Raw genomic sequence first — 22,101 nt, 5'->3', positions numbered from 1 at the left:
CTCCGGCCCCAGCAACTAGGACCTTCCTGGTCTTTTCCTTAGTACTCATGTGCTCATAATGATAATAAAGGTCACAATATATTTTGAGCCCCAGGAGTTAAGTCACTGACAAAAATTTCTTTGATGCGCAGGCCATGATTTTGTGGCAAATGTCTCCCTGCAGGTTAGGTCATTAATTCATCTCAGTGAAAATTTTTAAATGAGTGCAAATGCCTCCCACCTTTCTTCCCAGAGCTTTATCATCCACTGGGAGAGGCATGCAGGTAAATGGAACCCAGAAGTCCACTTGAACTTAGATTTATGTCTGTCTGCATTTGTTTTCTCTGCTTTTGCCTGTGTCAGCCTGCACACAGAAATCCTTCCGCTTCAAAGTTCCACATCTGACAAATGTGTTTGTGAGCAATGGCGATTTTACTGGAGGCTTCACTGAGGAAACCAAAAAAGGGGCACCTGGTACCCATCACAGCCATCAGCTTAAACAGCCCATCTAAATGTTTCTGTTCTTCAAAGCTCCTCCTCTTTTGCTCACTTCCAGGAGAGTTTTATCCTCTTACCTCCCTAACACTTCCCTGGAGCAGCCTGCAGCCTCACGAGCTCCCTTCCCCTCTTCCCAGATTTCCTTGCTGAACTGCCATTCCTCTTTGTCATGCAAAGCAACACAGCTCTCTCTCAGCTCTCCCACATCAAAATATTTCTTCTTCTTCTATTTGCAAAATTAGACCCACCCACCTTAGAAGTCAGGATAGGAACCATCCTGTGCTACTCAACCATGCACTTCCAGATCTTATCCCTTACCTCATCCCAAAGGACTTACTGAATTATTTATTCTGGTGTTTTCCCCAAGGAGACTTTTATGAGTAAAAATTTTCTCCATCTTCTTACAACCGTTTCTAATATCAAGCATTTTGAATTTTGTGCAAGAGCAACAGGAAAGAGTGATACTTTCTAATGAAGGAAGGCTTCCTGGAGGAGGTGACATTTGAACCAAGCTCTAATGAAACTCCTTCGAGAAAGATAGTTAGTAATTTTAAAACTAATTATTTTAAAATGTGTTCATCCTTCTGATCACTTAGTCTAATTCCTCAGGCCCCTGTTACACCCCTTCATGCAATCCCCTACCCCATCCTGATATTCACTCTTAATTAGAGACTGGACTAAAGCAGTTAACATGAGTTCCTTTTTTAGATAGTTATCAGGAGGGGACAAGAGGCCCAAGTTCTCCCTATTCATGTCATACGAAACATGGAAAAGAATCTTGGCCCTATAGTTTCAATTGCTCCCCTCAAATTGTCTATGTGTCATGGTTACTTTGGTTTCTGTTTGGCAGGGATGTATTGTTGTTTTCACATGCTTTGGATCTAGACTAATCTTGGCACTTAGATGTCCCCCTGGCCTCACAGAATAAGATGCCTGGAATTGGCCATCAGAACAAGCCAAGGACTGCAAAGAAATTCCTCAGTAATTACTACATTATTTGATTCTTTGTGTCAAAAATGAGTTAGGTGAAAGAATTCATTCATCTCGTACTACACTGAGAGACAGAGGCAATTTTCCTCATAGGACTCAGGGCTAAAGTAGATTGTCTCCTAGACGCCCCTGCCACATTTAGCTGAAACTGAAATTCAGGGGGAAAAGATCTTTCTTTTGAGAATATCATCTCCTGAAACAAAAACATGAGTTTAACAGTCCACTTGGAAGATGCAAAACTTTAATTGCACAAGGCATTTTGAAAGGTGTGTGTGCACGTGTGTGTTTTTAGGTCTCTTTCAGTTGCAAGATGAAACAACCCAACTGAAAATGGGGGTTTCAGCTGTTCACATAACAGAAAAGTCCATGGTAGATTAGTCTTCAGTCATGGCTAGATCCAGATGACGTTGTGTGAGTTTTTTTCCCTCTCGATCACTCAGCTCTACTCTTCTTGTCAGACAAGCTCTTCCCACACGGTGTCCTTATGACCACCAGCAGCTTCAGACTTAATTCTGCCAGCTTCAAAACCCTGGAGAAATAGATGTGCTTCGTTCCCAATAGTCTTTGCAAAAGTCTCAGGCTTCTGTCTCAATAGCCTAAAGGGATGTGTCCATCCCTACACCAATTTTGGTGACGCTGATTGGCCAGGCCTTGATCACACACTCCCGAAGCAAGGTGAGTGAGGCAAACCCCAACCAAACTACAGGGACTAAACTTTGGCGGAGGACTGATTCTCCAAAGAAAAAGTAGATGATATTCCCAGAAAGGACAATGATTGGGCAAAACCAAGAGATGTCCATCATAATAAAATGCCTACTTAATGGTGAAATGACTAGAACGGGAGAAAAAAGGAAGGCAGCTGGTAGGGTGCAGGCGGAGAACAATGGATAGGTCTGTACTAAGCAAATTTAGGTCGGCAGGCCTGATTTTCAAACCAGTTGCAGTGACTATTAGTAAAAATGATAATGTCTCAACACCTAGACATTTCTTTCTAAATTGCATCTGAGCGTCCAGTAATGGCTGACGTTCATGAGTGTCACTGTCACCCGGGGTTGCTGGTCGATGACGGGCAGCCTGGTGAGCAGACAGCTGTCCATCAAGACTGAAGGAAAGAGCTTCAAAAGCCAAGGCGGAGAGAAGCCGGGAACTTGGCCTGTGCAGTGCACCATGAGGGAAGGAGGGGAGGGGAGAAACCTCGGCAATTTGTTTTTAATATTTTGCTTGTCTGGATACCGGGAAAGCTGCATATATTGGCTTCTGACTAATGAAAACAGAGGGGGAGCCAGGCTGGAAACCTGGCTGTGTTTCCGTGCACAATTAGGTTTGTTTGTTTAGGTCTCTTTTTATTTGTTTTCAGATGACTCAGATAGGAATACTGCAGGCCTTTCAAAGCAAAGTGTTCTTATATGTATTTTGGGTCTAGGGCTTCGCCAAGTGCAGAAAGCCTTGGCTCCCTGAGGTTATTTTCCTATCCAAGGGTTTTTCAAACTTTCAAGTGGAGCTGGAAGAAGGCCATTGCAAACCAGGTTATTTTTCTTAGCAGACCCCAGTCTGGGGTTTTAGGGGGGACAGGGATCACAAACATATAAACACGAAGCTCCCCAAACAGCCTACAGGGCACCCATTGTGTGGATCTCCGGCGCGGCCTCTGCTGACAGCTTTACCATCTGTGCGCTTAGTCCTCTCTGGAAACCTCTTTGTGTGTCTGCTGCCTTCTCTCCTGACAACGGAGTCCAGCGATGGACTCTCCCTTGGAATCTCTATCTGCCTATAAACCGTTCAGCTTTCAAGCCTTCCCACTTTCATTGCCGCGGGTTGGGGTCTGACACCTCCCGTGAAATGCAGAGATATTTACCATCTGGGAAGCTGCCGAGCACCTGGCTGAGTTCCTCTGCCTAAGGGGAGCGACTCCGCGGAGACGGATTGCTCCTGGTCAGTTGAACCCATATCCAAGGCATTGGGAAGAGCCTTTGAAGGCGCTGGGCAGTAGCATTTCCCCTCCCCTTTGAGCAAAATGCAAACCAGACGACGGCGAGGACCACTCCAGGGTCCCTTCTTGGAGGCTTCTTCCCAGTAGCCCTGCCTCTGTGGGATAAGTCAGAGGACAGAGACAGTCCAAGGAGTCCTGGTTGTTTTCAAATACTAAGAGTTTATGTAGGTGGCAGAAGCAGGTTTCCTAAACTCCTTGGAAGCTAGATCCCAGCCTAAGAATCTGAGAGTCAGTCTCCCCTGCTCGGCTTGTCCATGTTAATGGAGGAGACCGGCCGGCGTGCTGGCCAGAGAAGCACTTTATACTGAGTCACTGCAGCAAAAGTTCTGTTAACCACGATCTGGTTTTTCAAAGCTCCTCTCCCTCTGAATGAGTCCGTAAACTCTTCTGCTTTTAAGACTCTCCTGCTTCAGTGATTGAAGTTTGAAACCTCCCGACGCTTTGAGGAGAAAGATTTGTTCTATCGAAATTCACACATCTCAGGAATTTCTTTCCAAACCACTGTCTTCTAGAGCTATATCCCGGGGCCAAACGAAATTCTGCCCCATCTCCTGCACCTGCTACCGCTCCACTGCTGGGCCATGACAGGCGGCGCTGGGGCAGTGGCCCTGTGTCCTAGAAGATGGGGGTGCAAGTAGTTTAGCAGAGAGGTGAGCCCGGGAAGCATGTGAGGGAGAGAGGAGGTGGCTCTGGGCAGCTGGAGCTCAGTCCCGCCGGGCACCCTGGGACAGACTGCGTGCAATATGACTCCGATCGGCCCACCGGCGGGCAAGGAAGCTGCCCCTGGTGTTGGGGTCTGCTCCTGGTGTGCTAGCTCCCTGGAGCAGAGTGCAAGCCACTCTTGCAGCCAGAGGCTGTCCTCAGGAGGAGAGAGCCCCAGGCCAGCGTGGGCTGGAGACCACTTCCGGGGTAGGGTGAGGGGCTATGGAAGGGGCACCAGCCGTGTCTACAGCATCTGCTGTACCCTAAGGTGACATAAGGAAGGGCACAGTCATCAGAAAGAGACGGGACTATTCTCCCTGGACTGTGTTTACTAAGGTAGGGAAGTGGGTGAATATGAATACCTGTTAACACTAGGCGAAACAACAAGGGCTGAAAAGAAAAAGGCTTTGGTTCCACTCTCAGTTTGCTGTTTATCCATTTACTTAGCAGCTGGCCCACCTGCGTCAGGCTGTGTGCTTGGTGCTGGGGTTCAGTGGGGAGCAAGCCAAGCTCTGGCTCTGCCTTGGAAGACCACAGTCTAGTGGCGGGTGCAGACAAGCAAGGAGTTAATGCACGTGAGTGTGGCAGCAGGCCGGAGGGGCCCCTCGTCTAGGCTGGTAGGGTCAGGGGTCCCTTCCTTGAGAAGGGAGGGGAAGAGTATTCCAGCGAGAAGGAGCAGAATGTGAGAATGCCTGGAGGCACCAGTGCACATGTACAGAGTCGGGGCTGTTCTCTAGTAGGTGGTGAGTGGGAGTGAGGCACGATAAGGATGGCCGCCAACAAAGACCAGATCGTACAAGACCTTGGCGGCCACCTCACAGCGTTTATGCTGTGTACCAGCACAATGGGGAATGGCCTGGTATTATTGCTATTGTTATTATTTAATTAACATTTATCAATACTTATCTGTTTCATTGACTCTTAAATCCCACCTCTTCCTTCTGAGTTCAATTCCTTTCTTCCTGAAGACCGTCTTTTGGTAGCTCTTCACTGATGGCTGTGAGTGCTGAACTCGCTCAGTCAAGGGTGGATCCAGTTTTCTTGGAGCCTGGAGCTTATGCAATTTGGGGGTCTTCTTTAAGAGCAACAATGCCAACTATAAATACAAGACTAAGAATGAAAGTAAATATTGATGTGGGGGAGGGTTAATTTGGGAGATTGGGACGGACACATACACACCACTATATATAGAATAGATGACTAATAAGAACCTACTGAGGGGCTTCCCTGGTGGCGCAGTGGTTAAGAATCCTCCTGCCAATGAAGGGGACATGGGTTCGAGCCATGGTCCGGGAAGATCCCACATGCCACGAAGCAACTAAGCCCATGCACCACAACTACTGAGGCCGTGGGCCACAATTACTGAGCCCGCGGGCCACAACTACTGAAGCCCGCGCACCTAGAGCCCGTGCTCCACAACAAGAGAAGCCACCGCAATGAGAAGCCCGTGCACCGCAACGAAGAGTAGCCCCCGCTCGCCACAACTAGAGAAAGTCCGCGTGCAGCAACGAAGACCCAATGCAGCCAAAAATAAAAATTAATTAATAAAAACAAAAAAAGAAAGAAAAGAACCTACTGAATAGCACAGGGAACTCTATTCAGTACTCTGTAATGACCTATATGGGAATAGAATCTAAAAAAGAGTGGAAATATGTGTATGTATAACTGACTCACTTTGCTGTACAGCAGAAACTAACACAACATTGTAAATCAACTATACTCCAATAAAAAAAAGTTTTCAAAAAAGCACACTTGAAAAAAAAGAAAGTAAATATTGACAAGAAAAGAAATCTCAACAGAGTTTAGAAAGCTGACAAATAAGACAAACAGCATAAAACCAGAAAAATAACTTTTTTATTAATTACCTATAATATTTTCTAACTTCTCCTCATGATGGTGGCATTGGAAAGACCATAGGCCTTTTGGGGTTTGAGTAGGAGGAAGATGAGTTTGCCTACATTTATTCTGGGTTGCATGGGATATGTTAGGTGGTTTGCAGTCATTTCCGTGTATAATTTAGTTATTACGGGGCGTACAGATTTTGGAATGTCTTCCAGAAATACTCCTACCATCCAAATGCTGCCTTGCCTGGCACACAGTGTCAGAGGTTGCATGGAGATGCAAAAAATCCTACAATGCCCGGCACCAAAAATATGTGGATGGCTGAGAAGCAAGGTTTAAGATATATAGAGCCATATATAATTTTCTAGTCTGTGGAAAATTCTCCTAACATCAGAACTGTAGAGGATTCATTCTTATTCGATATCTAATCAAAATGGAAGTTTTCTTCCATTAAGAATATATTTGATAATACAGTGTATACAATTATAAACATACTACATATTTACACCCGTATGTGAAAGAAATTTTGTAGAGTTTTTCCCAAAGTTGACAACAATCCTAAATATTTACGTGACACTACCAGAAAAAGAGTTGTAAAGCTGAAAGAAAAAAATTTATATTATCAATCATGGGAAACAAATTTGGTTAATCATGTTAGAGGGGAAAATGTATTGTCTTTCTGGTCTATCTCTAGAAAATGATATTACAAAATCACACATGAAGAGGTGATTAAAGACTATGTAGCTAAAAATGGAATACATCTACATGCAATATGGTATCCTGGATTGGATCCTGGAAAAGAGAAAGGACATAAATAGAAAAACTGGTGAAACAGGTGAGTAAATGGGTGGATACAATCACATGATCATTGATGATCCACAGATTCAAGGATGCCAGGATGCCAATGAAGCAGGTATGTGAATATTTGGATTTCCACGGGCCAAAGCTAAAGCCAGAGCTGAAGAGCAGATACTAGTCAAATATGGAGGCCAAAGTTGCACTTTGTTGCATCTTTTGATAAAAGCCAGCCCCTCACCAAGAGGGTCCATTCAAGGTCAAAGAATCACTCCCAGGACAGCCACGGCATCAACGCACGTGCCAACCACATGCACTAACCACTCATGTGCTAGTTGCCCTCGTTTTCAGTGTCCCTTTTTGGTTTGGACAGGAGGACATTTATCTTTCTTTCTTATAGACTCAGTTATATATTTAAATTTCTAGGTGTTTTTACATAGGTATATGGATTTCCAAGTTAGTTTAGCTCATCAGTTTGCTGGGCTGATTTTCAGCAGGAGAGTGGCCCGGTGAAACTGGATGATTTATCAGTAGAAGGTAATTCTGGCTACAGTGTGGAGAATGGATTTCAGGTTTCAGGTGTGGGGTAAAACAAAGACAGAAAGAGCTGATTTAATTCCATTGCAGAGATGATAAACGGCAATTTGAATAAGAGGAATCAGAGCAGAGGAGGAGAGAAGTGGATGTACCGAGACCTTTAGAGGTAAAGGAACAGAACGTGGCAGTAAAGTAGCTTTGAAGGCGGTGGGGGAAGGATGGGGGGTCTAAGATGCGCCCGGTGTGTGGGGAGAGGGGAGCAGCTGGGTGGATGGTGCTGCTGTTTCTTGAAATAGAAACAGAATAGGAGGAGGAGGAGAAGCCCTGTGAGGGAGACAAGGAGTTCAACGGTGAACGTGCCAGGTTTTAGATGCCTGTGTAGCATCCAAGTGGTCATCACCAATTCGCAGAACGGAATACAGGTCGGAAGCTCAGGAGAGAGATCTGATCGACCTGGACGTGTGGATTTGGGACTTGCAGTGGACGTTAACTGCATATAAAGTGTTTAGAAGGTAGCCTGGTACACAGTAAGCACTGTGTGAGGCTGCCCTGTCACTAACGGTCACTGGAGTAGAGGAGACAGGTGTCGATGAAACCAATACAAACGTACAACTGTGCTGAGCTGATGCAGAGAAATACATGATGTCAGGAAGCCTGTAACGGGGGAATCTGACATAATCAGGAGAGTCGGGGAGGTCTTCCCTGAGGAAGTGGCACTTGACCAGAGACCTGAAGGATGAATAGAAGACATTAGGTAACAAGGGGAAGAATGAACGTTCCAGGCTGAGGGAACAGCATGTGCCAAGGATTGCAGGCACATGTAAGAAGTTAACTCTCATTATGGCTGAGGACACCAGGGAAGCCTGTGCCTCAGGAAGGGCCTGTCACCTCTCTGGGAAAATAGACTAAGCAATTTACAAGGTCCTCCTTTTACTTGGTCTGACATTCTGGAGTTTGGCGATCCTCTTCTTTTTTTTTATTTTTTTTTTTTATTTTCAAGATAATACTGGTGGTGACATGTTCAGAGAAACTCCTCTAATAATCAACTGTAGAAATGATCCCTGAAAATATAGTCTTTGTGATGCTTTTAACTTCTCATTTTTGTAAAAAGAATTCTGTAGAAAAATTGCAAGAATAGAATAATGAACTCCTATAAATCTCTACTAGGATTCACCAATTATTAAAATCTTGCCCTATTTGCTTTCTCTATCATCCACCTACCTATTAATCAATACATTGTATATACATATAGAATATCTATATCTAATTATAATACATATTATTGCCAAGCCATGTAAGAGTAAGTTACAGACAACACAACCTTAAACACTTTAGCACTCATTTCCTAAGAATGACAGCATTCTCTTTCATGACCATAGTACAATGATCAAATTCAGGACTGGGTCTGCAATCCAGAGTCCTGTGCTCTCCTTAGGTGTCAAGGGCCTTCAACAGCAAACCTATACTGAGCACCTGTTGTGTGCAAGGTGCCATCCTCTGTACTGAGTGTTCAGACTGGTATGAGAAGCAAATCAATAGGCAGGTATCTACACTGAAACTTGGAAAGAGCAATGGCAGATGCAAGCAGGAGTGCCAGGGGAATGTAGAGAAAGGAAATCTGGGCAGGGGCATCTAGCTGTCTATCCCATATCCAGCTTCCTCTTCTTCCTCACTAACTGGGCCTTTGTACTACTAGGGTTTCCAATGTACCCAACTCAAAAACTACATTCTCCAATTCCTCTTTTGAGAGACCAAATATGTATAAGCAGAAGTCATTGGTTAGAGCTTCTGAGAAAACTTATTAAAACAGCCTAGCCTCCTGGGAGGCACACACTTTGGCTCTTGACCCTTCTTCCTTCCTGCTGCTAGGAATATCACTGTGATAACTAGAGCTGCAGCAGCCATCTTGCAGCCATGAGGAGGTATTAAATAGGGAAGTGAATGTTAGGAATGATGGAGCAGAAAGACACAAGGATCCTGGGTCATTGGTGATAAAGTGGAACCACCATACCAACCCTGAATTGCCTACTCCAAACTCTTTAAGAGGGAGGAATTAACTATCTCATTTAAGCCATTAATGGGGGTGTCTGTTACATATTATAGCTGCATGTAGTCCTAACTAATAAATCACCTGATACACTCTTGGAGATCCAGGGACAATATGCTGCAGATTATGAAGAATAAGTAGGAAAGAATTGGGTAAAAGCGTAGGAGGAGGCCCCAGAGTACAGATTTTAGCTTAAGAGTAGCAGAGGCCACTGAAAAGATTTGAGGAGAGTCTCGGTATTGAATTTCAGTTTTAGGAAGCAATTTAGGGTTTGATAGCTACACTTAAAGGAGGGGAAAGAATGAAGTCAGGAAAACTAGTAAGAGAGTTGATGTGACAATCTCTGCAACGAATGAAATGATCCTGAAATAATGCAATACAACAGTGCTAAAAAAAAAAAAGCAAGTGCTCACTCTCAGCAAGACTTGGGGTCCCATCTGGGCTTTGTTACTTATTAGCTATATGACCCTGAGCAGATGACTTCTCAATGCCTCAGTCCCTTCCTATCTCCATGAGATTGTTAAGAGAATTCAATGAGGCCATGCATGCACAATGCTTAGAGAAGTACCTGGCACCCACTAAATTGTTGCTGAGTCTGTGGCAGTGAAAGACAGATTCTAGGCAATAATGTAGAATAAGATGGAATCAACAGAATGCTGACACCAGTTGGATGGTAGGAGGGGTGAGTAAGAGAGAGAAAGGAATTAAAAAGACTTCTGTGGAAGAACCAATCTGGGGATACAGACAATGATTCCAGTTTCGGATCTGCAGAGTTGGTGCTCTCTCTGGCTGTCCACATGGAGATGACCAGTGTTCACCCGCGTGGGTAGGCGTGGAGCCAGGCAAGGATCTGAGCTGGAGCCGGGATGGGGGATGAGATCACAGCCCACAGGTGAGTGGGTAGAATGAAAAGAGAAGAAGGCCAAGAGGGAGGAGCCCTGTGGCTGGTGCCGGTGGACAAAAAGGAGTCATCAAGGAAACTGAAGAGGACTGGGTTCAAGGTCATAGGAGAAGCAGAGGGAGCGTCCCAGAAAATTCAAGGGAGAGAAAATTTGCAGAAAGAAGCGTCCGTAGTCCTAAGTGTGGCAGAGTTATCAAACAAGGTCTGAGAATTGGGCTTGGGGTTGAGCAGCAGAGAAGTCACTGGGGCCCCAGGGTTGTTAACTGAGGGTCAGCGGGGCCATCAGAACTCAGGGCGATGATGGGGCTGGAAGGCAGAGTGTGGTCAGTGGAGCTGTAAAGGAGAGTTAACGATCAGGGAGAGGGTTTGCGTGAAGGTGAAGAAAGAGTTATGCTGCAGTAGGAACTAATAAAGAGAAGAAAAATGCAAGGAAAGTAAGATGCTGGAAGGAGCCTTAGGAAGATGTGAAGTGCGGGCTTGATGGCCGTGAGAGGACCCAAAGCTGGGCCAGGGTCTTTGCCCCATGCCCAGAGGGTGGAAAATGGCCCACTGCGGGGCTGGGAAGACAGAATGCCCTGCAGGGATGGGCTGGGAGATTGTGAGGAGAATCTCCAGTCTGAGCTTCTGTGGACAGAGGAGGGCAGAGAGAGAGGGGTGCAGGGAGACAGAGAAGAAAGTGGACACTAGTCACCTGAACTTCCCCTGTGGGAGGACCGGTGCCACCAGCCCCTTGACAAGCATCCTCCCTGGGACCCTGTTCCGCCCCGGGAGCACCTGAGATTCAGGGGCTCGAGGACGGCCTGGGGCCCGGATGCCTGTGTGAGCCCACGGTGGCACCTTCATCACCGAGCTCCACCGTGCGAGGGACAAGACAGTGGAGCTGCCAGAGAAGACACGGGGATGCGGCCCGAGACGGAGGATGGACTGAAGTGATTTCCAAGGCATGTGCGTTAGAGGGGCCGGGCTTGAGCAGCGGAGTCGGACACCGGGGAGGGAATCGCCGCGGGAAGCGGCCCACAGGCCCCGCCCCAGCCCTGAGGTTCCTGGCGGCGAAGCAGCTCCCGCGGCGCCCAGGGCCTGCGAGCGCACCCGGGAGGGGGCAGCAGCGCCCCGCGAAAGCCGAGCTCCCAGGCCGGCGGGCTGTGGAGGAAAGCCGCTGCTTCCCGCAGGTGGACGGGGGCAACCGTGGACCGGGCCAGGCCGGGGCAGCGCCCCTCGGCACCCCCAGACGCCCCCCGCCGGCCGGCCCGCTGCCTCTGCTGCGCCCGCACGGGCCTGAGCGTTCCTCCTGGGCCTCTGCCCCTTGAGGGCAACCTCCCGAAGCTGTGACCCTGACTGTGTGCAGAGCGCTCAGTAATCAGGGTCACTAGTGTCCACCTTCTTCTGCATCTCTCCCCCAGCTCTCTCTGCCCCGCTCTGTCCACGGAAGCTCAGACTGGAGATTCTCCCCACAATCTCCCAGCCCATCCCTGCAGGGCACTCCGGCTTCCCAGCCCCGCGGCGGGCCATTTTCCACCTTCCGGGAGTGGGGCAAAGATCCTGGCCCAGCTTTGGGTCCTCTCACGGACATCAAGTCTTCACTTCTCATCTTCCTAAGGCTCCTTCCTGCATCTTACTTCCCTTCTGTTTTCTTCTCCTTATTAGCGCCCACTACTGCGTAGCTCCCTCCTCCCCTCCCGCGGGGCCAGCCCCAGTCCTGGTTCCCACCTTATGAAGCAGAGACCCCACCTCTGCTTGGGCCACTGTCCACCAGGCCCTGCTGTACTGTGTGATGTGAGCCAGGTGGCCTGCAGCTCTGCCAGGAAGGCCCGTGCAGAGCCCACCTTGTAAGAGGGGCCTGGGCTGGTCTTCACAGGCTCGCTGGCTACTCGCCAGGCCCGGTGATGTCCTGAGGCTCAGAGAAGCCAGTTGCACAAATATAACTCACACCACATATCGGATGCGAAGGGTAAACAGAGTAGCATTATTTTGCTTAGAACTAATCTGGTCTTTTTCCTCTGAGCCACACCCACTAGTTAGTGGGATGGGGAGGAAAAACTAAATGTCAATCCAGTTAAACTTTGAGCTGATATTTCAAACCCTTCGGATAATGTTTGGCCTTCAGGAAAAACACTCTGTGTCTTTGATAGCCGCGGCTCCCTCTGTCTCCCCACACTAGAGGCCCCAGAGTATGGGGCGAGGGGGGCTTTCTCCCCTCATGGCACCAGGGGCAGTGAGTTCTTCATTCTCATGAAGGCCCCTGGATGTGTGCTGCCCATTGGTCTTCAGGGAGCCTTTTTTTTTTTTTTTTTTTTCCGGTTGGGTCATATTTGACCTCCTGGCCCCCAGTACTCAAGGTGTTACCCATTCTTCCAGCCCAGGTAGTGCTCCCAGCGACGATTTGGTGTCTCGGTCTCAGTTGGGCTGCAGGCCCAGCTCTCTCCACTCTGTTAGCTGAGAGGTCACCTTGTCTCCAAACAGAAGGCCCCCTCGGTGGGCCCATTGGCTCCCAGCTCTGCATCTGCCCCCCCATGAGACTGAGGGTGGTCCAGGGAAGCTGAACTTCAGGCCTCACTCATGCTGACCATGCAGAGCTCCTTTTCTGTGACTGTTCCCTGGGTTCTAATGGGGCGGCATATGCAGTGGCTTCCTCCCAAGGTCCCAAGGGTGACACTAACTTCTCTAACACCCTCCCTCTGTAGGCCCAGAGGTGGGGACAGGCAGGGCGTTTCTGCTGATGGCCTGGGTCTTCTCAGTCTGTTTACTTCCTCCTCTTTTTTAAGATTCTCAGGTAGAGAGAAAGGGTGGGCTCTTCTAATACTTCTGTCCCCTCCTTTCTGACTCCCACGAGGCCTAAATGACTGGCGTTGGCATCTTACTGTGTATATGGGAGAACTCCAAGCTTCAGGCTTTCTTTCTTTCTTTTTTTTCCTTTCAGCTATACATATACATATCTTCATTCTTTTTTAGATCATTTTCTCCTATAGGTTATCACAGAATACTGAATAGAATCCCCTGCGCTATACAGTAGGTCCTTGGTGGTTATCTATCTTATATGTAGTAGGCTTTCTCCTGATGTACTAAGAGAGGAAGAAGAATCTGGAAAATCCCTTCTTGAGATAATGGTCTGGTTCTTAAGCCTGGAACTTTCTGCATAATCCTATTCTGAATGACCAAAGACCCAGTACCTGGGTCTCTCTCTGGAATTCCTTCTGTAATCAGTAAGAATCTGCACACAGATTTCCCTCCCCACCCCTACGTCCTCTCCCCCCCTCCCCCTCCCCCCTCCTTACTGCACACACAGTCCTCCCTCCTCCTATAAGCAAATGGATATCTAGGGTGAAACCGGGAGAGTGGGAAACAGAAGAGAAACGCCATGTTACTGCCTTAAAATGGTATCCCTCTTCCCCTCTCTTGTAGCCTAAAGAACTCTGCTCTCATTGGGTCTCAATTACTTAGCTTTTCTCTTGCTCTTACTGTCCTGTTAAACCCCCAGGTCTCTGTCCCTTCTGCTCACTTCCCCGAAGGGGCTTGTCAGCAGCAGCTCTCCTCCCAGATACCAGCTGGAGGTGCTTTAGTTTCCTATCTGCCCTCATCACCCAGAAGCATGCCCCAGTTCCCCCTGCAGCCTCACCTACCGTCCTGCACCTGTAGGTAAAGCCCAGAGCTCGGCAGACTTACCATTTGCATGTTACCATTCCTCAGGTGCACAGGATGCACTTTCCCATCTCCGTGCCATTGCACGTGCTGGGCCCCCTGCCCTAGCCGTCCATCATCTAGCCCTTTGCCAAGGCTCATCTCAATATCATTTCCTGTGTGAAGTCTTTCCTGACTCTGCTAAGTCAGTGCGAGAGTTCTGCCTCCTCTGAGGGCCTGAACCGCTTCGAACCCCTCGTGTCCTGCCCTGTATTTATAGCTAAGTTTCTATTTCTCTCCCAACTACACTGAAATCTCTCCGAAGGCAGGAACTGTCTGTCACTCCGTCATGTATCTTCCACGGGGCTCTGGGTTAAATTAAATGGAACATGATTATTGACAGGAATAGCCCTAGACCAAATTTTAAAGTAGGTCCAAAGCGTATCAACTCACACAAATAATTTAATTTCTTTAATCTCGGTTTCCTCGTGTGTTAAATAATTGAGTTGGTTTCCATGGTGTCTTAAATCATTTTCATCTCCGACAAGCTGTAATTCTGCCCATGCTCTCCTGTGACCACTGTGTGCGTGTAAGGGTGCTCATGGTGGGGGGGCGGGCAGGGATTACTGCCTGGGGAGGCCAGTGGAGCACCGTAAGAGCACAGGTTTTAGATTAGGACAAACCTGGGTCTAAATCCAGGCTCAGGCGCTCGGCTGCTGGGTGACCTCGGGTGGGCTGGCTTCTCTGAGTTCAATGGAAAATGCGAAGGACCACTCATCCCCTCAGTGCTGAGTGCCGCGTTGGGCTGGCAGTTGGGAATATGGAGTAAATACAACAAATCCCCTCTCTGCAGGAGGCATGAGTCCATTAGTAGAAGAGCATTAGTCCATTAGAAAGAGCAAATCCTGAAAACAAGTAAACGTAATCAAGTGTAGATGTTCTCTACAGGAAAATGTCCAGGACACAGCAGGGGCACAAAGGAGGGAGAGATAGATAAGCAGATTCCAGGGATGATCAGGCTGGGAGTGGGGGCAAGGAAAGCTCCCCTGAAGACGTGAGACAGAAGGGAACGCTCCTGGACCTTTTGGGTGGAGGGAGAGAAGCAAGGGGGGCCAGATCCCTTACTGTCATCGTGAGCCTTCTCTGACCCAGATTAGTGAGGCCTAGGAAGCTTGGATCCCGAGTGCATTTCCCGGGTCACAGCTGACATTTAGACCACTAGGCTGGGCCCGGATCCTACTGGTCTCACTCCAAGCCCCAGTCCCTTTCTCTGTGGTCGATGAGTCATTCCCAGTACCTGAGGTGACCTCTGAGCCGCTGCTTCTCCTCAGTGACCTTTGCCCAGCTAATCTCTTTCAGGGAAGAGCAGTGCCTGAGAAAAGGCAACTAGTTCCATAAGAAGTGACCCCTCCTTAAACTGCGCCCTTTACTGGGTCCAGGGCAGATGCTTTCTGCACGGAATACACAGGAGTTTCTACCAGGGGACAGTCTGCTCAACAGCACTAGCCTGACGAAGCTGTTCAAACGCCGTGCATTTTGACACTTGGCAGAATTAGCAAAGCACCTCTGCCCTCGGAGGGTGGGAAAGTTTCCAGAATTAGTCTGCCTGCAGAAAGGGAGGTCGAGCAAACAGGCATATTGTTTTCTCATAGCTGTCTCTCTTGGTAATGTTGGGTTCGGCCAGCCGTGCATTTTTGGAGTGTTACACAGGCTTACGTTTAGCCTTCATCAGAGAACAATTAGGGTGAGTGTGGGGAGAAGCCAAAGGGTCAGGGACAACAGATGGGCCTCCACTTAAGCAGTTTAGAAGTTCGGTTGCCCCAAGGGAAGAAGACCCATTTTGCCTGGAGGAGTTAGGAGTTGGGTAGAAAGAGGCAGAATGGAAAGAAGGCAGAGGGCCTCTCCTTTCTGAAATACCCCTTTGGGACAAGTCTCTGGATCTCAGGCGGTTGATTTAGTTTTCCATAAAGAAGCATCGGCAGCCCTGGCAGATCAAGAAGCCAGAGGCCTGGTGCCATACTAAAATAGCAGCATCGCTGCGTTTTCCAGCTGACGGATTACTCCTTGGTGAGCCAGATACATTTGGAACATCATTTGGAAGCAAAACCACATTTTTTTTCCAAAAAGAAAAAATTTAGAGGAAACTTTGCATGCAGTGAAGTCAGAGCTTAACTCTTAAGGGGAAGCAGTACAGCGACAGCCATTGGACCTTTGCTGACGGAACCCATGCTTCTGGGTGCAGGATGAGTTTCCCTTTGGTGAAAGGTCAGCTGAGGTGCCTGTGAGGGGCAGAGGGCACTGTCTTCCGGAAGGAGTGGTGGACAGAATGAAAGTGCTAGTAAGTTGGTAGAAAAGTACAAAAGGCAGAAAGAATATTGTGTGACTTAGCCTTTGCTGAGTAACATTCCATCCCCAAACTTGTGGTTGGAAACAACCACCATGTTATTTATGCATGGTTCTGGAGGTCAGCAGTTTGGTTAGGCTCAGCAGTATGGTTCTTCTAGTCATCTCACCTGGGGTCATCTGGCTGCTACCATCTGGCAGCTCATAATGGGGTTGGGTAGTCTAAGATGGCCTTCCTCACTTATCTAGGCATGGATGCGGCCTCTTAGCTGGGCTGCATGTCTCCAGAAACCAACCTTGGCTTCTCCACACGGTGGCTAGGTTCCAAAAGCAGCAGGAGAGAGGGAAAGACTCAACTCACAATCACTTTCCAGTCTCCGCTTGTGTTACATTTGCTGTCCCATTAGCAAAAGCAAGTCGCATGGCCAAGCTCTGAGTCCATGTGGGAGGAGACGACACCAGGGTGTGGATACAGGGAGGGACCCCTGGCTCCACTGGGAGCCATTACTGTAACTGTCTACCCTCAAGAAGGAAGTAAATCCGAAATGGAATCGAACACCCTAACCTCAGTGGGATGCAAACCGTGCGAGTCAGAGTCCAGATGAGCTCAAGCTGAGGGAAGAAAGACCAGAGAATGATCTTGTTGGGTTTTTGGAGCAAGCCTGCTATTTCCTGGGGATGTTGGAGTAGGAAGACGCTTGTCTTAGTAAGAATCGAATAACTCAAGTGAGGGTCATTTTTAGCATCTCATAAAATTTTATAACATCCTCTTCCTCCATATTTACATATATATCCAAGTAGATACAACTTGAGATTCCTTAGCCTTCCCCAGCCTATGGGAAAGATGGCGATGTAGCTATAGACTCTAAGCAGGAAAACAGACACGACGCTTTTAGTTTCCACAGCGAATGGAATTGGTTATACTCATGATGAAGGAGGAGAGAGCCAAACAAGGGTCCATGAGGCACCCTGGGGATGAGCAACAGCAGGGGGGCTTAGAATCTCATAAATATAACTCAGCTGGTGTCTTCCGGCAGCCCCTCCTCAAACTCACATCTCTGGGACCAGGTCAGGCAACAATGTCCAAGGCTGACTCTCCCGTCCCCACTTAGGAACACCTGACAAAACTGTCCCCTTATTCTCCTTCTACCCAAATATCTTCCCACAAACCCACTCCTGGAAGTTCACCTAGTTCTTTACCAGACACAGCCAGTCTTACATGGATGAATTCAGATAGGTTCAGGCCGGGACTACACCCGCGCACACACACCTGCACACACACGCACGGCGCTGCTCACCCTGTACTACCCCAGCCTCTGCAAGGGTGCTCAAGGAATAATGGAAGTATCTTTGGGCTTCCCTGGTGGCACAGTGGTTGAGAGTCCGCCTGCCGATGCAGGGGACATGGGTTCGTGCCCCGGTCCGGGAAGATTCCACGTGCCGCGAAGCGGCTGGGCCCGTGAGCCATGGCCGCTGAGCCTGCGCGTCCAGCGTTAATGTGTCATATACCCTATACTTCATTTCTTTACTCATGTGACAACCCTGCAAGGAGGCCCTGTTTTCATTTCCAAGTAAGAAAATTGCTGGACGCAGAGCTTTTGTCTCTGGCCCCAGCTTGCACAGCAAATAAGCAATAAGGTCAGGATGGTGAGTCAGGTCCATCTAACACCAAAGCCCACGCCCTTCTCCTACCATGTTGCCTCTCAACATATATAAATGACATTTTATTCTTGTCCTGGCACCATGTTTTATTTTCCCTAAGAGACTGGAACAAGTGGTTATTTATTTCCAAGGTTCCTAGTACCTTTGAGGACCAAAGAGTGCCACTTCATGTTGAGCGGTGCTAAAAATCATGGCAACCAGTGTGCTATTTTATGCTCCTGTATGGTCTTCCAAGGACTGCTGTTGTTGTAAGATGAGCGTGCTGGAGGATTGACCCTGGAGGTGATATAGCCCAGGATCTGGAGGCCACTTAGCATTGTGGTTGAGAACACAAACTTTGGCACTGGCCACAGCCTTGGGAAAGGAATTTTCCATGGGCATGCAAAGCTGCGTCGTAGCTGGGAGTTTGGGTGATGTCAACATGAGACTCAGCCCAGGCAGGCCAACCCTGTAGAATCTTAGTAGCAATATGGATCTGAAGACTGGGGGCGGGGGGCAGGCAGGGGTGGACACAAATGTTCAAACTATAGCACATACTATCACAACGCAGAGTAGAAACCAAAGTCTTCACCATAACCCTCAGCCCTCCACACGTGGCTCTGCACCTGGACCTTGTCTCCTGCTTTCCTCCCAGCTTACTCTATGCTTACATTGGCCTTGCTGTCGACTAGCCCTCAAATGCTATGCTTCTACCCCAGGACCTTTGAACTTGCTAATTTCTCTGCTCGGAATGTTCTTTCCAGAGATATCTGCCCTTTCAACTCTTTCTGGTGTTTGTTCAAATACGAGGCCTTCCCTGACTACCCCAGTGAAAAGTGCAGCCTAGTCCCCCGCACTGCCTGTTTCTCTTGCTTGCCTTATGTTTCTCTGTAAAATCTACTCTACCATTTACCTAATTACTTTTGTACTGTGGGCCTCACCCCATGAGACCCCTGAGGACAGAGATTTTTTTAATCCTTTTCTGTCCACTGCTATCCACCCAGTGCCAAGAACAGTGTCCGACACATAATATTTGTCGAATGAATTCATCTGGGATCTAGCATCTGAGAAACAGTCTCGCCCACGCGCCATGAGAAAGCAGAGTGTGATGGTGAAGAGCACAGGCCACCTCTTTGCTTCCATTGTTTGTGCATCACACAGTAATCCAGCTGTTCCCAGCTGTCACAGGACACAACAGTGAGCTACTTGAGGGTGAAGGCTGTGTTTTATCATTCTCACACTGTTTTCTCCAGCTTTACCAAGGTATGATTGACAAATAAAATTGTAATAGATTTAAAGTGTACCATGTGATGACTTTAAACATATACCACTTCTTACCTCACAGCACAGCGCCTGGAGCCTAGGAGTTGCTCATTAAATATTTGTTGAATTTATTAAAAAGCAAAAAAAAAAAAAAAAAAAAAGAGCTGAACATAGGATCTGGAAGCACCCATGACCAGCTTTATCTGTTTCCCACTTTTGCCTTGGGACAGCTGTATACGAAATTTCTTCATTTATTTACTTAACTCAGTCAACAAATGCAGCTTTGCAAAATCATGGGATTGCTATTATTATAAACAGTGTTCTTGAGAAATGCAAAGGCTGATTCCACTCGTGCTTTCCCTAGAAGTGTTTTTCTTCCAAACAGAAACCTCAGTGCCCCCATCCAATCAGCACAGATCTCAAAGGCTCTATGTCTGGCCAAGCACAGGGCATTTTTTGCTCTCCAGTCCCTGCTCCAGAATTTTGGAGAGCATTTCCCTGCCGAAAGCCCTTCCCACCCCTTAAGTGCATTGACGGCCGCTCACCACCATAGCAGATGTGTGGTCACAGGCAATTAAGTGGGTACAGGCTGTTAGCGGACAGACAGCATAAAGTATGCACGAGTGAGCCAACAAGCAAACAGTGGAAACCAGAGTGGTGAGATGGCTGTGTCCGCCCAGCCACTTGGAGAAGAGGGAACTTGCTTGCTTTCTTCACTTCCCAGCACTTCCTCATTGCAGTGCTAACCGTCCCACTGGCCATAATCCTTGTTTGATACGTGAGATTCCAAGAGATGGAGAGATTTGCCCACCCTGCCCGTGGGTCAGGGCACCGGCCCTCACAGTCACTCCTGCCGTCTTTTCAGTTGTCCGCTCCTGAGTGTGGCTATGTTCTGGGAAGTTCGGTAACGGTAGATATTTTAGGTGAAACCTCCCATTTGGATTGAGAGCAGTTGACTACCATATTTCAAGTCTCTGTCTGGAAGAAACAAATGCTTTCAGAGGAAAATGAAACTTCTATCTCCATACCAGCTCATTCCTCATCCCAGAGAGGCCTATTCCAACCGTGGTTTGGGTCTGTGTTCGGTTCTTTCCAGTTCCTTCTGCATGGTCCTATTTTGTACAGACAGTATGTGGTAGTAGTTACGATGAGCTAAGTAAAAAGGATGGAAACTTACATACAACAACACATGTGATCTCAAATGCATTATTCTAGGTCAGAGGTCCTCAACCAGGGGTGATTTTGACCCCCAGGGGACATCTGGCAATATCTGAAGACATTTTTGTTTGTGACAGTCTAGGAGGGAGATGCTGTTGGCATCTAGTGGGTGGAGGCCAGGGACGCTACTAAACATCCTACAGTGCGCAGGACAGCCCCACAGCAAAGTGTGATCTGGCCCCAGTGTCAACAGTGTTGAGGTGGAGAAAGCCTGTGCAAAGTGACAGAAGCAGACTCCAAGGGCTCCCTACTGTATAATTCCATTTATACGACATTTTGGAAAAGGCAAAACTGTAGGGAAAAAGAATACATCAGAGGCTGCCAGGAGCTGGGGTTGAGGAAAGGGGATTGACGTCTAAGGGGCACAAGGGAATCTGGGGGAGGACGGAAATGCGTTCTATCTTTTTTTTTTTTAACACTTCAGGTCTTTTAATTTTCTTTACCCCCATCATGCCATGAATTCATAGGGAATGGGCTCCAGCAGTTCAGGCTCCTTTCCATTGGTTCTCATGAGGTGTGCTTCTCTGGGTGGAGCAGGCTGGCGCTTCAGCTGAACCCAGGTACCTTTCTCTTTGGCTTCCTTCTTTTTCTGATCATTTTCCTTCACCCGTTTCAGGAAGCTATCTCAGCTGTCAGAGTGCTTAATATGCTCGATACGCACATTAATACTCTTGGCAAGAATCTTGCCCTTACCCTGTTTGTTTACAATGATGCCAACAGCATGCTGGGTAACATTGTAGACTCTTCCAGTTTTCCATGGTAACATTTGTGGGGCATTCCTTTTTGAATAGTGCCCATTCCCTTGATATCTACAATATCACCTTTTTTGTAGATTCACATGTATGTGGCCAAAGGAACAACTCCATGTTTTCTAAAAGGCCTAGAGAACATGTAGCGGGTGCCCCTCCTCTTTCCCTTTGTGTTGGTCATTTTGGTGAATTACGGGAAGATGGCAGTTCCGGCCGAAAGGTTGCTTTCTATCTTGATTGTGGTGGTGGTTATACACATGTATGTGTTTGTCAAAACACACAGGACTGTACACTAAAAAGGGTAAATTTGACCTCTGTAAATTACACCTGAAACAAACAAACAAAAAACTCAGCTCTATTTGAAACAAAGCCATTCTGGAGAAGAAAGTACGGGGGGAAAACTGGCTACCAAAAAAATGAGAAACAGAGGTCTAAGGGGTAGAAACACAGAGGGACAGGTTTTTTGTTTGTCATTTATAACTAAATTATTGACTTCTCAGCAAATGACACCTTATCGAAAGTTACTTTGTAGTTATTGACCAAAAATTCTATAAAACAGCTTTATTGTGGTATAATTATCATGCAATGAGCTTTACAAATTTAAAATGTATAATTTGGTAAGTTTTGACTTGTGTGTATATATATATATATATATATATACATATATATATATATATATATATACCAGTTAAACGATTATTGCAATCACAATGAAAATATCCATCATCCCCCATATCTCCTGTTGTCCCTTTATAATCGTTCCCTCCCTGAAAAATTATAACAGTACTTGTCTCATAGGGTTATTGGGAAAATTTAAATGAGATCTGAGCATAGAGAGGGCCTGTTGTATACCTTGCTTGCTTTCTTTAGTAAGAGGAAGCTATTGCACAGTGGAAAAAACCTAATGGCAGAATAACTGTATTCCATGCCCAGATTTACTGCTTATTCTTGGTATTGGGCCAGAACAGAGATGAAGGTTGAATAAATGAAT

General features: G+C 47.4%; 1 pseudogene; it reads right to left on the bottom strand.

Annotated features, from left to right (window-relative positions):
- Positions 1-13,214: 13,214 nt before the first annotated feature.
- On the bottom strand, positions 13,215-21,384 carry LOC113618693 (60S ribosomal protein L21 pseudogene; annotated as a pseudogene).
- Positions 21,385-22,101: the final 717 nt, after the last annotated feature.

This window comes from Aethalodelphis obliquidens, unplaced genomic scaffold (genome assembly GCF_003676395.1).
Source record: "Aethalodelphis obliquidens isolate GAN/ISIS:26980383/991018 unplaced genomic scaffold, ASM367639v1 scaffold6, whole genome shotgun sequence".
Taxonomy (NCBI): domain Eukaryota; kingdom Metazoa; phylum Chordata; class Mammalia; order Artiodactyla; family Delphinidae; genus Aethalodelphis; species Aethalodelphis obliquidens.
The sequence above is the reverse complement of the archived record's forward strand: the minus strand, read 5'-3'. Positions and strand labels throughout refer to the sequence as shown.